Below are 16749 nucleotides of genomic sequence, written 5' to 3' on the forward strand. Positions count from 1 at the left end.
CGACTCCACAAATCAGCCAAGCCTTCTTAGAATCACCTTGGTATGCTGATATAACTTATGTATTATTAAACCTGCAGGCTCCTCCAGGGTTATCTAGAACAAAGAAAAGGTTTTTAAAGATGAAAGCTTCAAAATTTTGTATTTTAGATAATGCTCTTTTTTGGAAAAATCATGAAGGTATTCTATTGAATTGTTTAATAAAAGAAGAAGCTGACAAAGTTCTCAAATAATTTCATTCAGGGGACTGTGATGGACACCTTTACTGGAAATCAACTACAGACAAAATCCTAAGGGTTGGATTTTACTAGCCAACCTTGTTCGCTGATGTAAAGAAGTTTGTCACTGCTTGCCACAAATGCCAAATTTTTGAAGCCAAAAGGAAACTGTTACCCTTACCCTTGAGACCAATTTCCACTGAAAAGCCCTTTCAATAATGGGGTTTGGACTTCATTGGAAAAATACACCCTCCCTCTTCTGGCCAACATAAATGGATTCTTACTGCTACAGACTATTTCACCAAATGGATAGAATCCATTCCTTCTAGAAAAGCTAATGATACAGTGATTATAGGATTCTTAGAAACCAACATATTGTCTAGATTTGGCTATCCTGAAAAGATCATAACCGATAATGCTGCTGCCTTCAAGTCCAAGAAAATGATAAATTTCTGTAACAAATACCATATCATGTTAGGCCATTCCACAGCCTATTACCCTCAAGGTAACGGTCTAGCTGAATCTTCCAATAAAAGCTTGATTAATATTATTAAGAAATCGTTGGAAGAGAACAAGAAAAACTGGCACAAGAAACTTACAAATGCACTATGGGCGGACAGACTTACTACAAAAAGATCTATTGGAACTAGCCCTTATGAGTTAGTTTACGCATGGAAGTTGTGTTTCCTTCATCTTTAGGAGTTCCTGTAATGAAATTACTACAAGAAGCTCAGGTGGAACCCAATGACATTCAAAGGAGAATAAATCAGACCATCCATTTGCAGCAGACCAGAGAAGAAGTGCACCAAAGATCCCAAGTGTTACAAGAAAAACTCAAGAAAATATTTTATAAAAGGACCAAAGCAAAAGACTTCTACCTTGGAGACAAAGTTCTAAGGTGGGATTCCAGGAGAGAAGACAAAGGAAAACATGGGAAGTTTGACTTCTTGTGGAAAGGGCCATTTATCATCCAGGCATTGCAAGGGAACAATACTTACTTTCTGAAGAGCTTGGATGGTATAGAAATAGAAGAAGGACCAGTGAATGGTTGAATGCTGAAACATTACGTTGATCCAGTTTTTTAATGTATTCTGACTCTAACATGTACATACTACATCCTTAAGAATGTCATAGTTTGGATTGGATAGTAACTTGCTGCAGTTGAAGCTTGAAGAGAAGGCCCTAAGCTTCACAAAATGTGTTGTCATATATACAATAAAGCAACCAGCAAAAGAAGATTTCAGAGCACAGTAAAAGTTATTTAGAAGGCCATCTGACCTGTTGTTCTTGACTTTCCACCAGGGAATGCCATCCCCAAGTGGAGCCACTGTTATGCTCCTATACCAATAGGTGTCATATTTCATGATTGACTTGATGAGCTCTGTAATATGTTCATCCATTTCCTTGTTGCAAAGGTTTTACATATTATCAAAAAATGTAAAAAAATGTAAAGAGGGTATACCCTAAAAGAAAAATCAAAGGGTAAAAACAAATAAAATGGTCAAAAAAGTGAAAGAAGTGAACCCCAAACAAAAATAGACCAGGAAAGTGTGCAAGTCCAAAATGCCACTACTTTCTCATTTTCTGCAATAAGCATTGTGTGCAGCTTGTTAATTTATGCCACAATTGATAAATGGCCAAACAGCTTAATCTTGGCTAGTTCATATTTGAATTTCCTATTTTAGGGATAGAGAATAAAAATCTGACCAAACTGTTTAATCTTAGCAAATAAGTAGATAGATAGAGTAAATAAAAAGGAGCTCAATAGTTAAATCTGAGCCCTTGGATGTAATAAGTGTAGACTTAGGTAGGCTTACTATGCAAAGAAAAGAAAAGTTGATGAAGGTTTGCCAGTCTAAGTGCACCAGAATAAAGAAGAAAAAATGTTAAGCCAAGTAGGCAGGGTAGGTAGATTGGTGTTGCAGAATGATACTTGTGATAGATTATATCTCTAAAAATGTGTTAATCTTTATCTCTATCACAAGTGCTAGGCAAATATTTTACTTGATGCAGCTCAAGCGAGGCAAGGTTACATAACTAACTCCCCTTCATACTTTTCCCTAATCATTTACTAATTCCCCCCCTAAAATATAAAGAAATGTTCTTAATATCACTCATAAACCACTCATCTCATTTCATAAACATTGCGTAAGTAAAACCCTATTTTACTTAGGAAAATGGCAAAAATTCCTCATAAAAACCCTTTGTCATCCTGAGCCTAAGTTTAAACTACAAAAATCAAATTGTTTTTATACTTAGCGCTTTCATTTCAATTTCATATTAACGATTAACACTTATTATATAAATCCTAAATAAAAGTCATTTCCCTTCCCGTATTATGTAAATACATAAAAAAAAACCCCAAATATTATGTATTCCCGCCCCCAGTCGAATACGACCATAAACACCATTTAAAAAAAGATTAATGAATTTGTTTTAAATTCATTAAAAACCTTCCCTGCCACGCTATAAGGGATTAATCAACCATTTGGGTTGATTAATAACCATTACCCCGACCATTAAAACCAAGCCCCAAACCAATCAAAATGCGCCCAATATATTAAAAAACATATTTTATTATGTTGGCCCTCCTGCTTAACTCTCCGCCAAGTTCAAAACCCGTTAGTTGTCTGATCTCTGTTGCTACATCCAACGGTCGACGATCAATATTGCAACCACCTTTTGACCACTTTTTAACTCGCGATCACAGGGCAGTTTTTCCCCCGTACCTCTGCCACACGTCACACTATCAGTATGATCGCTCCCTCCCGGCCTGAAACCACTCAGCCCCAAAAGCGGTGCGGGAAAAACCACTTACTGCCCTCCGCTGATGTCATCTATCCTTTGTTGACGTCACCTGCCACGTCACCCTTTGCTAATTTCATCCGTCCTTTTGCTGACATCATCCATACCACTTACATCATCCGTACAATCAAATCAAAAAGTCCCGCCGACCTTCGTTTTGTCAAATAAAACGAGAAAAACTGTATTTTCTCTATTATACACTGCGCCCTGAGCTCCCATGCAAAGCAACATCCTGCTCCAGTTTTTCAGCCGCTACCTGACCAGAAAAAGCTATAGCGATGAACTCCGAGCCGGCCATTCAACCCGCAGTATACAATTTTCCTCCTCAATTACAGGTACCTTTTCAGCTATCCCAGAGGCTAGAAATTTGTGCACCAATTAATGCAATCTCCACAGAAATATCTGAATGTTACGAATTAGAAGGCGCAGAACAACTTCCAATGTCCCAACAACAGGTATTCATCCTACTGCGCGGTTACCGTGGGTAAAAGGAGAAGTTTGGGCAATTAAGCACAGTAAGGTAAATAAAGGTGTCAGAGCAGAATTAAAGAGTAGCAGATCAGAATTAAAGAGTAGCATATCAGAATTAAAGAGTAGCAGTTAAGACAGGCAGCCAACGCAGAGTTACTGAAGAAGATCGCTGCAAGTCGAATCCTAAGGCTTGCCTCCAACACATTCAACAAAAACCCGACCAGCACAACATCAGTTATCTTTTTCTATTTTCAAGACTAGTTGTTTCTATGTACTTGTAAACTATTAATTAGTCATCCTAGATATTATCTCACTGAGATATTTGTTTTACAATTTTGAGCATAAATACCCCCTCCATTGGAGTATTGATGGTGGATTCCTAGACTTTGTTGTAATATTGATTTTTGGAATAAAGAGTTGTTGGAATCAATTGTTGCATGGCCTACTGGATGAAGAATTGAAGCAGAGGACTTGTCATAGATTTCTTGAATCAACCACTGGATCAATAAGTCCTCTATATCTTGTGTTTTAAAGTTTTCTTAGTTTATTATATCATCTGTGTTTCACAATCTGAATGATAAAGAAAAGGTTTAATTGCAGAATATGCTTGATTGCACTCTGTTTTCTGTCATTATTGTTCTCTTTGTTTTCTTCAGAATTTGGATAAGCAGTGAAATCTTAATTGCTCTTGTTTCCTAATTCTTTCATGCTGATTATTTGCTAAAGAATACTTAACTGCTCCTTATCAGTAATCATCCAATTTCCCTCTTTAAATAGGCTGAAGGATTCTTAACTGCCCTTCACCCTATTTGAGTCCATTCCATCTGTTTCAAGTCTTTTATTTGTTCCCTGTTCAACTACCTTGCTCTGTGAAACCATCCTCTGTTAAGAAACCAAATCTAGAAAACCATCTTCTTTTACTCCATTAGCCCTATGGACTGAACTACTCTGTCTTACCTCTCTGTTCTATTGAATCTCACCACCCAAACTCAAACAAAACCCTTGAACTTCATAACTAGCCTAACACCTTTAAAAACAAAGCTAAATCATAAAGAGAGAGCCCTCTTTGGATACAGATTGGCTAGATTCTGTATCTAAAAGATTGGTTTGTGGTTACCTCGGCCTCCTTTCCCTTTCTTACAACTTTTGGGAAAACCTGAGTGATAACAGACTTCAAATTTGAATTTCCTTAAGTAATTAACTCAACTGAATTAATTAATTAATATTTCTAACTGCTGTTAAAACCAAAATTAATTTTACTTCCTATAGATAGACTACAGACTACTATAAATAGGAAGGGACCCAGAAATGCTATTCTTAGAAATTTCTATTTTTATCAGTTTCACCTCTCACCCAATGTGGCCAATGACCTCACTGGCCAAACTGCTATTTTTATACATGCTATTTTTATCAGGTCTTTTTCTAGCACATTCTAAACTTTGCATTTCTTGTTGCACACTTTTCAACAGGATGTAGTCTTTGATGTACCAGTAAGCATAGTAATACGAAACAAGGCTTATATCATCCCTTACATGTACGTACTCATCTTTGGGAAAGCATTTCCATGGAATTTGTGGGAGTTTTTACCAAAAACTAAGAAGGGACGTGACTACCTATTCATGGTAGTTGATAGGTTTAGCTAGATGTGTGTTCTGATGCCCTATAAAAATACCATTAGTTGGAAAGAACCAACAACTTGTTATTTGGACAATTCTGGGTGCACTTTAGGATACCAAGGATCATCATTTCAAACAAGTACATGAGTTTTCTCAATGCATTTTCGACTAGAATGTGTAGAGATGATGGACATGAAGTTGAAGAGGTGTACAACATTCCATCCACAGACAAATGGGAAAACAAGGTACTCAATAATACTTTGATGCAACTTTTGAGGGGTTACAATCAGAAGCATCTGAAGACTTGGGATGAAAATCTGGTATATATACAATGCTTTTATAATAGAGCATTCCACACTTCTACTGGTAAGTCCCCATTTGAAACTTGTTTTGGATATTTGTGACCTTCACCTTTGGTATGGGCAACAAGGAGGAGTGAGGGAGGATCTTATAGGGATGCTTTAAGGGAAGAAATTTTTTTTGAGAATATTTGACACATATACAAGTACAGGAAACACTGCAGAAGCCACAGGAAAAATATAAGGCTAGAAATGATCAACACATAATAGAGAAGTCATTCAATGTGGGAGACAGCGTATGGTTAGAATTGAATAAGGAGAGGCTACAAGGTCTTGGTAAGAAAATCAAGGCTCTATGGTATGGCCCCTTTGTGGTACTTATAAAGGTGGGAGATAACATCTATAGAATCAATATACCCCATACATGTGTATTTGCTCAGTTGTGAATGTAGATAATGTGAAACTTTATGAGCCATCTGTGTTTAATTAGGAAGAGGAACAAGTCCTAGCTTCTATAGAGGATGTGGAACCAAATTCTTGGGAAGAGTTGACATAAGGTACAATTTGTAGAAGTTTGTCAAATTGGGTTGAAAGGACAACTTCCAGACAAAGGTAAATGGTACATCCGAGATAAGGGGGAGGAAAAAATTCTTCACCTCATTCAGTAGAAGATTTTGGGGACCAAAATCATCTAAAATTGGAGGTGTGATCCATATTGGATCATTATATCGTTTTTCATCCATCTCAATGCTTTCAGAGTGGAAAAAAAGTGAGGGAATTAGGTCACGAGACCATTTTTACCAATGGGACCTAGTTTGGCAAATTGGGGTATGAAACATTTCGAGAGCATTTTAAGGAATCAAACAAAATTTCTTAGGGGTAAAAATGAGCCACTTTAGTGCAACACCTTTTTCTCCTATTATACACACAAATACCTTTCCAACAATGCAAGAATCACCTCAATCAAAGTTGGTATGCAAAATTTATGCCACTTGGAAGTTAACCTTCCTGTTTTGACCACCATAATTCGAGAGGAAGCCACATCACCCCACATTACTCATGGAAAAAGGGATAGCCACATGATCATGATGAATAAGACTCTAAAATATTCCATATTTTAACTTTAGTTAATATTTTAGGGAGTCAAACCTAACCACTAGTAGGCTATCTGGTTATGTTATAACTAGGCCACTAGGAAGAAACAAGGTTCCATTCTTTTTAAGTGCATTTGTTCCATAGATGAGTAAAGTGGAAGAGAAGGATAGGGAGAGATAACAAAAATAGGATCTGTACATTGTAGTATCCCATGGGCCACAAGGCTTACTTCTTTGTACTCGCAAGTATTTTCTATTCAAAGAAAGAGAGCATAGTGGCCTCACCTTCCAACTGGGTTTTCTCACAAAAGGGTTTCTCAAGTTATATCTTGTGTCAATCGTGGTTTGTGAGTTTTTGTTTCATTTTTCTCTATTTTCTGCATAATTATAATTTGCATGCATATGAAATAAATGATAATTTACAGATCCAGGAATCTAAAGAGAGATAAACCCTCATAGTGTAGATTTTCATATTTTTAAGTATACTTTTATTAGATTTTTTGTGATGAAATATCTAGTTAAATATCCACAGTAGTTTACGTTGTGAAAAGAAAAATGAATTTGGATAGAGCTAGAAAAAATGAATGGTTTGGAGATATAACATTCAACTATCTATGAACATGGAACTTCACAAGGAAATTGCAGAAGGATTGCCCCAACATCTAGCATCAATGTAACCAAACTCCAAGGAAACTTATTGTCTTTGGATATTTGTATTGATTAGTTGAACAACCAACTCACAAAAACCATGAACATAATGATAGAACACCAACATCTAATCTAGGGGAAATAAAAATAAATTGACAGTCTAATAATTTGATTGGAATATTTGTAGGAGGAGGTTTTCCTAGCCACAAGCATAACATCTTCAGTAAACTTGGTTTGTTCTTCTCCTACAACTTTTCCTAACTTGAATGTCATAGCATCCCTAGAAAACATATATATGATTAATTATTTTAATGACATTCAGATAGTTTAATGGTCTGATATGAAGTCGAAATGTTGTAAATACAAGGTTGCTTTTTACAAAGAGTACACATACAAACCTCCATGTTAGTTTTTTTTTTGTCTTGGATAAGAAAAGATGTCAAATGAAGGCCCTCTTATTACACATTATTTTTTTGCACGCATGGAAATTGATGTTGTACCCCTGTCCTTTGCCATACAAAGCATAATTTCCAGCAATCTTTGAAGTAGATGGAAGAAACAACATTTTCTGGAAGATAAGAATCTTGTGAAAATAACTTTAAAAACCCCAATTTTAAAGGATGTTGTAGTTTTAAATATGATTAGTTGTGACATTGCTAGGATATTGCACTATAAATACCTTCTTGACTATGACATTGTCACGCTTTTTGTATTCAAAGGGTGTGACATTGTTTTAACAAAGGTAAAAGTAAAAAATAATATGAGAATCTTATATTCTAGAAGCCTCGTGGATGGCATCTCCTCCAAGAAATTTGGATCTGGCTTGCCTCCATAACTTGTTGGATCTCAACCTCCATCCCTTATCCTCCTCCTATCCCTTCCCAAGACTACAAATAGAACCATCTCCCATTGATATGGCTAGTTAGAAAATCTCAAGAAAGCTTGGTGAAACTCTGCTCAAATAACTATCATTTGATCACAAGACTTTTGAATGAAATGCATTGGAATGAAGGAACAAACGGGAAGGGGATCTACAACATCAAGGCTCAGGTTGTAATCACTTATTTCATGATTAATACAGTAATACATTTCTTTCCCATAAATATTGTCTACATTTGATGGTTTTTATTACATATCTCCTTGATCATATGTATAGGTATTTTTCAAATCATATTTGTATATTGGTGCTTTGATCTCTTGTTTGTTTTTGCTATTTGTAGGTTACTTCTTCATGAGGACTATGGACAATGATAAGAGCTAAAGATTATAAGCAACTAGTGAGGAAAATCAGTGTTTAACAAGGTATGTAACACTCATCCCATTGTTGCTCATCTATGATTTGATTATTATAGACTTAGGCAAAGTTTTGTATTTATGTTTGTTTTATTCTAGCTTTAGGTGGAAAACGTAGGGAGATCACTGTTTTCTACAAAAGGGATTTATCTCTCAACAAAATTAGTGACTCCACTGGGGAATGATCATCAAATTTGTTCTTCATAATCAATTTTGATTGTTTAAGTCCTTGTTTTCTTGAGTCTACTTGCTCTTTGAGTTGTTGACAAGCCAAATCTGACTCTCAGACCTCAAATATTTTTAGATCTTGGAAATAATTTGGATTTTATCTTGTTTTTCCACACTATCACACTCTGCTTTTAGAACCAGAGAGACATTTTCACACCCAGGTAGCTTTACACCTGCGACACTGCCTGACTATCACATTGTGTTGTACTTGCAGCTCGCGACACTATCTAAAATGTTAAAATTTCCTATTTTTTTGCCTAAATTAATCTTGGATATGTTTGTGATATGGTTTTTGAGTTTATATATTGTCATTGTATAGCTTAAACATTCCATATTAGGCTTTCGTTGTGTGGATTTTCACATTTTTCAGTTTCTGTCAAATCTTCATTTTTATTTCTTTAACCTATTTTCTTTTATTCGTTGATTGAAAGGTTTAAAGGTTTATATAATTGAATATTCATATTTCAATGTCTTTCATTCTGTAATTGAGTAATTACTTCAAATATTTGTTTTTGCATTGATTTGTTAAAATAAAATTTTCTCCCTTTTTCCAAAATATTTGTTTGTTAAGACAAGAAAAAGAAAAAAAATACATATTTCTTGAATTTCTCTTTGCTTTTAGATTAAGTTTATTGCATGTTTGTATGTTTGTTTCTCTCTTTAAAAACAAAAAATTGTTGAATTCTTGCATTTTATGTTTTGAAAAGAAGCTAAGTAGTATTTTAGTATTGAAATATTTTTGCATTTCATTTTTTGCATTTGATATTTTGGGTCGTGTCAAAACGTCATTTTTGTCCATTTCATATCCTTATTGAGTAAACAACAACCATAAAAGTACACTTTATAAAATTGATTCGACATTTTTACATTTCTCTGTTAGCATACACACATTAGCCTATGTTTATGGCCTTCGAATAGGTGGTGAGTTTAAACTTTCCAAGGCTACGAAACAAACCTAGAATATTGAGTTGAGGAGTGAAAATCCATTTATTGCATCACATTTTTGGGAAGCTCCTATTACACAAGATTTAAGAAGAAGGTCACATAGGTCCCAATGAAGTAATATATCCTGCATCATTTGTCTTAGTGACGTTGATTTGCATGGATTATAAATAGTGTTGTAGAACACTTTAGGATCACTTAGGAGCACTACCCTCGCTTTTACGAACCTCTCAGGTGAATTTCAATTTTATTACCCTACCCTTGTGTTACAAGGAAAAGTGTCTATTTAGAACTACTCTATCCCACTAAGGTGTGACAGCTACCTTAGAAACAAACAGAGAAAAACTACTTTTGTATTTCCTTTATGAATTATAGATAGAGAGGAATAGAAAGAACCAACCTGTGTCTTACGCTAATCCTTTGATCCAATCCCTCTCTTCTTTGATGGTCTCCAGCTACCTGCTCCCTTGCATACCCAGCTTCACAAAGTACCTGTAAGTTCACAGAAGCAGAGAACTATACAAAGACATGGATCTATATTCATAAACAACTTAGGATCAAATTTAAGTTAACCATACAAATGTAACTAGCATCAATGATACAAAAGCATGGAGGAAAACTCAAATAGTTTTTATTGATAAACAAGAAAAGATCCAGGAGGAGTTACAACCAGTGGTTCTGACCCAGCACCAACCTCCCAGCAAAGAAGCCCCTCTTCACCTCAAACAGAGCATAAATCACCCAACAATTTGATGTTTGTCTCTAGAAACCAACAGCAATTCTTTACAATATGCAAAATTCCAGCCCCTGGATCTCAGGGATGAGGGATCCATATATAGATATTTGTAAGGAGGATGAGTCAGCTTGTGATTTTATTAGTGTCTTCTCTCTGTCAGTTCTTGCTTCCACTTGGAGACTGAGGGCCTCTTACTCATCCTTGGTCGAATTCAGTGAGGCAAGTGTCACAGGGGAAGATTCTGGAAGCTTCCATTACCTCTCCACCTCGCGGAATGACACTGCCATTTGTCATTTCTCGCCCATCGCACCCTAGAGAAGGGAGTTTTGAAATGCAATGCACCCTCACAGTGCATTTGGGTGAGATGCAACGCACCTAGCCAGTGGAGCAGCTGCAATGATCCTGTTTTGACCAATTCTGAGCAGTTTCTGGTGGAGAACTTCTGGGAGAAGCTGTAACCTGTTGACCTTGTTCCTTTGGGGGTTAGAACAACGCTTTTAGGGACTTAGGAGTCCTTGGTTTATGGAAATTTCATGCTTGGAGTTGTAGGGCACAAAAATGTCTATAACAGTTGCCCCCTAAAGTATGAGGCCGTTAACCTTTTGGTGTCGGGTGAAATGCTTTATTATGAGGATCCGAAGTTTTTTCAATGCTGGGAGGAGACCTGTAATAAGATACAATACAATACATTATCTTCATACTATTTTCATGATCTAGCTGAGGCGAGCATTCCCACGCTCAGCTTTATAAATTAATTTTCAATCGTCTGAGTGTAGACTGATGATTCTGATAGAGCCATCATCCTTTTGGTAGGATGATTATCTGTGCTGCAATGTTGTACATTTAATGTCTTTATTTCCCTGAATATATATCGCAGCCCAGATGGATGAAACTAGATCCGGGGTCTTCAATCTCGTCCGATCTTCACTCGAAGTACAAGTCGATCCATGTGAGAAATGTTCTGAAGTCGAACATGGAAAGACATCGCTTTATTATCAGTCAATGATGTAAACTGTCAACAAGCGCGAGAGGAATCACCGATAATGATAATGATCCTCAAGGTACCGCAGTATAATTCACGTGGTGTGAATAGAGGACTTGGCGTCGAACACCACGCAAAATCTTTCGGTCGAAGGCCATTGATGTAAACCTGTCGCCGGAAGTGAGAAGCTTGCCATTGAGGCATGCAAGCTTCAAAGTACTGAATGGGGTGTTCCTAGATCAACTTCTTGGATAATGAGCTGATGTCGACAAGAAGCGATCCGTCACAGGAGGGCCTTAATGAATCCCACATCAATGACATGGAACGGAGCAAATGATTTTGATGGAGGTGAAAATGATCTGGTGATATAAGGTTCAAGGTGGCGGTCATGTAAGAATGGAGTATAATGTATAGTAGTGGGTGAGACACAGGTGACTTCTCTGGATGACTTCTCTTGAACATATCGGCGACACTGATGTGATGGATTGGTAGCATTAACCCAAAATTTGGATGGTATGGCGTGACCATGGTGATGTGACTGGTGAATGAAACAACCCAACCTGACTCGGACACGGAGTGGAAGTGTCATGTTCAAGAGCGACTTGCTACCAACAAAGTTTCTTTGAGTTTTCTTCCCAATTTTTCCCCAGCCATTGCTGACCAGTACCTCTTTATTTTTGTCAAGCTTGAGGAGGATAACATATGCTTGTTCTATAATTTGCCCTTCGGGCAAACCCATCGCTATGTTTTAACGAGCCTAGCGATAGTGAAACTCGTTCTCGTCTAAAGACAAGTTTGTCGCTATTAATCTTTTTAACGAGTTTAACGACAAAGATAACTCTGTCCTTTTCAATTTTAGAGAGTCTGAAAAGGAACGTAAAGGTAACTCCAAAATTCATTTTTCGTCATCTAATCCCTTAAGTCCGAAAAAGTATAAAACAATACAGAAGGGATGAATTTTCGATAGTTTTAACGAGCCGAACAAAACAAGCTCTCGATCTTTTTGTGTAATAATCCCTCAGGTCCAAAAAGATTAAAATCTAGATGAGGGATAGCACTTCCTGTCCCTTTAACGAGCTGGAGAGGCCAATGGCTCGGCAATCTTTTCATATTTTACGAGTAAGTTGAAAAGAGCTTAAAGGAGACTCGTCTTTTGAGGAACTAGTGATAAAACGGGTAGCAGCTGATTCCAGGTAAGGCTTGGAATTTTCCAATCACGGTAGTGTCACAAGGATGGCTAGTGAAATCACTCTTCGCAGTTGTTCCTCAAAAAATGGGTAAACAATCAAATGGAGGTGAATGATCGGCCAATGAAAAGTGGAGGTGACGGTGCAAACACGACCAAGGCTTTAACGGCTGAAGTACTGCATTCACGATGGTTATTTACCAGGGAATAGTTCATTTTTTAACGAGCTTAAACACGGGTGGAAACATTTGCTCATGTCTTATGTTTATTTTTTAACGAGCTTGAACTATGTGCTAAAACTGCTCGATTAATCCAGTCTTGTGATAAGAATGTCTCATGTAAAATGGCAACTTTTAGAGTTTTGCCACACATCCTTTCTTTATGCAAGTTAGGAAATGACCAATCCAAAAAACAGATAAATGATCACTCTTTGTTTGCACTCCAAAAGGTTTGCATGCCCCTAGGTATAAAACAGAGTTTCAAGGTTACCCCTTCTTTAGTCCGTTAAAACATTTGTTTTAACGAGAGAGGCCTACCTCTTACAGGTTACCCAAAGATCGTTCTATTCACAGCGCAAACAAAACACTTCTCCGGCGATGTCTACCTAAATAAACAAAGGTGAGTGGCAGTGCTCACCAACTCACATAACTTTGACAAGAGAATCTTGTTCTAGAATAACCCCCTCTTCCAATCATGGACGGGGGTACAGACTAGTCATATTCTCTCGCGGAAACCTACGCTATACCCAAAGTTTTCCTGCCGAAGCAGACCAGGGTGCATGCCCCCTGGGATTCAGTCATATCCCTCCGAATCACTCACGCTCATCGGGAGGATGGACTAGAGATTGAGACATTTCTTGCGTGAAAAGACCATTCAGGGATGGTATATGACTATTTGCTTTGTATGATCCGGGGAATGAAAGCTGGTCCACGAGCTTGACCACTCTTCCTTCGTGCGGAAAACACATTACTCTAAAGAGTGAGGAGACAATTGCTCCCATGCAATAAATATAGTCTCGTCCAAGGAGTAGATTGTAATCCAGGGGTCCTTGAACTACCATTACATTCATGTGAACTATTTTCCCTCTCAATGTTATGGGCACATCGGGAAGGATCCCTAACGGTCGACTGGTTCCTTTATCAAATCCTGTCAGATTTCTCATCTCAGGAAAAAGCGATGGTGAACCAAGCGCTTTCCAAGAAGTTGAGGAAAGGATACTCACAGAAGCCCCCTCATCTATGATGGTACCAGCCATAACCATTCTATATATTTAACCAATAATTCGGAATGGTACGCTAGCTGGTAAACGGGGTCTACCTAGTTGATTCCAGTCGAAGGAGACAACTAGGTTGCTTGGAGGTGGGACCGAATAGACGGTCGGGTATGACCCTGATGAACTTCCTTCCTACGGTAAAGGAACAGGTAAATTGTCCCCATGTTCGTTGGAGTCTGTGCTTATGAAAAGAATTTGGACGGTGTCATCCTTGTTCTCTTCAGTGATTGTATCATCTGAAGATGGAACCTCTGAAGGCAAGACCGGGTCAACTGCCGCCTCGACCTTTTGACTTTCGTCTAGTATGGATTCAGATGGTTCATCTTCAATGACCAATGCTTCGGCCAACCACCTGAGTGGGTCAGCCGGATTTTCAACTAGTAACGGACTTGGCAAGAGTTTTTTATATCCAGGAGGAAGTCGTAACGGTGAAACCGGATGATCATCCAAAACTCTTTTAGCTTCGTCTAAGAAGGGACAACAGTGGACGGCATGATCGCCTTCGCACAGTTTACAAGGAAATCTACATTTTCCTTTTTGTCCTGGGGCTTCACTTTCACTAGTTGACGGTGTGTTTTCAACATGATCATCAGAGGTTGACGACACCGGGTTGTGCAAACGAGGAGACCAGTCCCTTAAGATCTGAGGGATGCAAGGACAATCTCTGTGAAAGTGGTCTCCTTTGCAAATGACACATGGCGATTTAGGCCTGGTCGGTGCAGTGTGTGGATTTTCGTTAGACGACACTCGTTTGCCCCCATTCGCTTTTGGCTCCTTCTTCTTCTTCTCTTTCTTCTTCTTTTCCTTCTTCTCCTTAGGAACTTGACTTTTGGCTTTACTAGCCCCATCAAGCGAAGAGGAAGGAGGAGAGGAGTAATTAGAGGAAGTAGAAGGTTGGTGGGTAACTCTGGACTCGTCTAATTGCTGATTCAATTATTCAGGAATAGTGGTGTTCTGAACGACAGAGGTTGAGAAGAGACATACAGGCAAACCAATTGTCAGTCCTGGAAGCGACAATGTGGCCATATGGGGTGCACCAACATCTCCCCAAGAGGAGAAGGGACTAGGATTTCCTCCAAGGGGAATTCCTTGGTTGGTTGACTCCATTCTCTCAACCCAAGATCAACGTAGGAAAGGGGTAATGAATATTCCGTTTAAAATAAATTTTTAGACGCTTTGACACAACTTGTTTTTTCAGTTTTTAAGAGTCGAGAAAAAACAAAAGATGACTCTAGTCTCCTTCGATTTTTAATGAGCCTGAAGTGACAAGTGCTCAGATGTACCTTTTCTGTTAAGGAGTCTGAAAAGGAATGAAAGGGACTGCTTTGGAGATCTAGGTAGAGGGAGTACCAAACCAATCGCAAAACTGCAGAATACTTTTTACGGTACGGCAGTCAATCTTCCCGAATGATGTGTTCAGTGCATTGCGATCGATAGGGCGGCAGACACGGCTTCCTAAGGATAAAGGATTTAAGCCTATAGGGGTCTCCCAAAATATACTCGACGGTACGTGGGAGCACAAGTCCGTACTGGCACTTATCGTCTCAAAGTGAAGGAATCACCCAACCATTAGTGAGGACAACAGTTACCAGGCTTTACAATGCCGGAATACGTCTCTAGCCTAGACCTCTAAATATTATGCGTTAAGTTCCAAAGCGTTGTTAGATTCATTGAATTTATTTTAAGTTGATCTTGTTTATGAAGTTTGCCTTTCGGGTTCACCACGAGATATAGATGTAATTCCTAAAATGCAATCTAAAGATGATAAACAAACTTTTATCTCTTTTGTGCAATGAAAATCCTAGCTACTAGGGGAAAAGAAAGACAGAATCTTTTCACAAAGAGCAAAGAACACACTGTAAATGCACTTTCCTAAATCAAGCCAAACAGACTATCTATATGCAAATGCATATGCATGTATTTGTTTTCAACTTTCTTAGTATTGATGCTAAAAAGAAAGTTGATGTACAAATCTGAATATCTTTTCAAGCGACAAATATAAACAAGCTCTCTTTCGAAATCAAAAACAGAGATGATTACGACACCTTACGATTTTGAAATGAACACTTGTTCTTGACACTAGAAAATTACAAATTCAGACCAAAGGCAATAGTAACAGGATAATCGACCATCAACAGCTATCAAACTTTCTCCTATGATCGAAATCGACACTTGCGACAGATTCAAATCAAAGGACGACAGTACGACTATGCTACTTTTGCAAAGGAAAATGGTAAACGACTTAACAAACACACAAAAACATCTACAGTTCTTTTGTACAAAGGAGGTGGAATAACAGGAAGGAAAAGAGGTTTCAAACAGACATATACTGATCACAGGCAGCAAAATTCAGGGATAGAACTGGAAAGAATGAAGCACAGGAACCACAACTGCACAGAGCTAGTCTGATCAGCACACCTGTAACACAGAGAATCTGAAATGCAACGCAGGTTGCCCCTTCGGGAAGTGCGCTGAAATTCAGGATCTCTGAACAGTACCTGCGCTGGGCCAGAAACAAGACTCTACTCAGGTTCCGGGTCACAGTTTGCAGTTCAGTCCTTGGTTTTTGGCCGAGTAAAAAAAGCAATCAGTAATGCAACAATCAGGGGTAGATCTAAGGAGGATCTAAGAGCTATCACAAGGGAAATCAGATAGTTTGTGAATCTGTTGTTTAAATCATAAACAGATCCAGTGAATGGATTGAAGCAGCAGTTATCTACTTTGCATTTGTTATGGAAAATGTAGTTCGAATGCTACTTATAATTTTATGAAACAAACAACAAAAAATGATAAACAAGCAAACTAATTATCTCCCCAGTGGAGTCGCCATTTTGTTACAGGGAAAAGTGTCTATTTAGAACTACTCTATCCCACTAAGGTGTGACAGCTACCTTAGAAACAAACAGAGAAAAACTACTTTTGTATTTCCTTTATGAATTATAGATAGAGAGGAATAGAAAG

The sequence above is a fragment of the Pinus tabuliformis genome, chromosome 2_2, assembly GCF_031772625.1.
Source record: "Pinus tabuliformis cultivar Carrire ecotype Pingquan chromosome 2_2, CPIR1, whole genome shotgun sequence".
NCBI classification, from domain to species: domain Eukaryota; kingdom Viridiplantae; phylum Streptophyta; class Pinopsida; order Pinales; family Pinaceae; genus Pinus; species Pinus tabuliformis.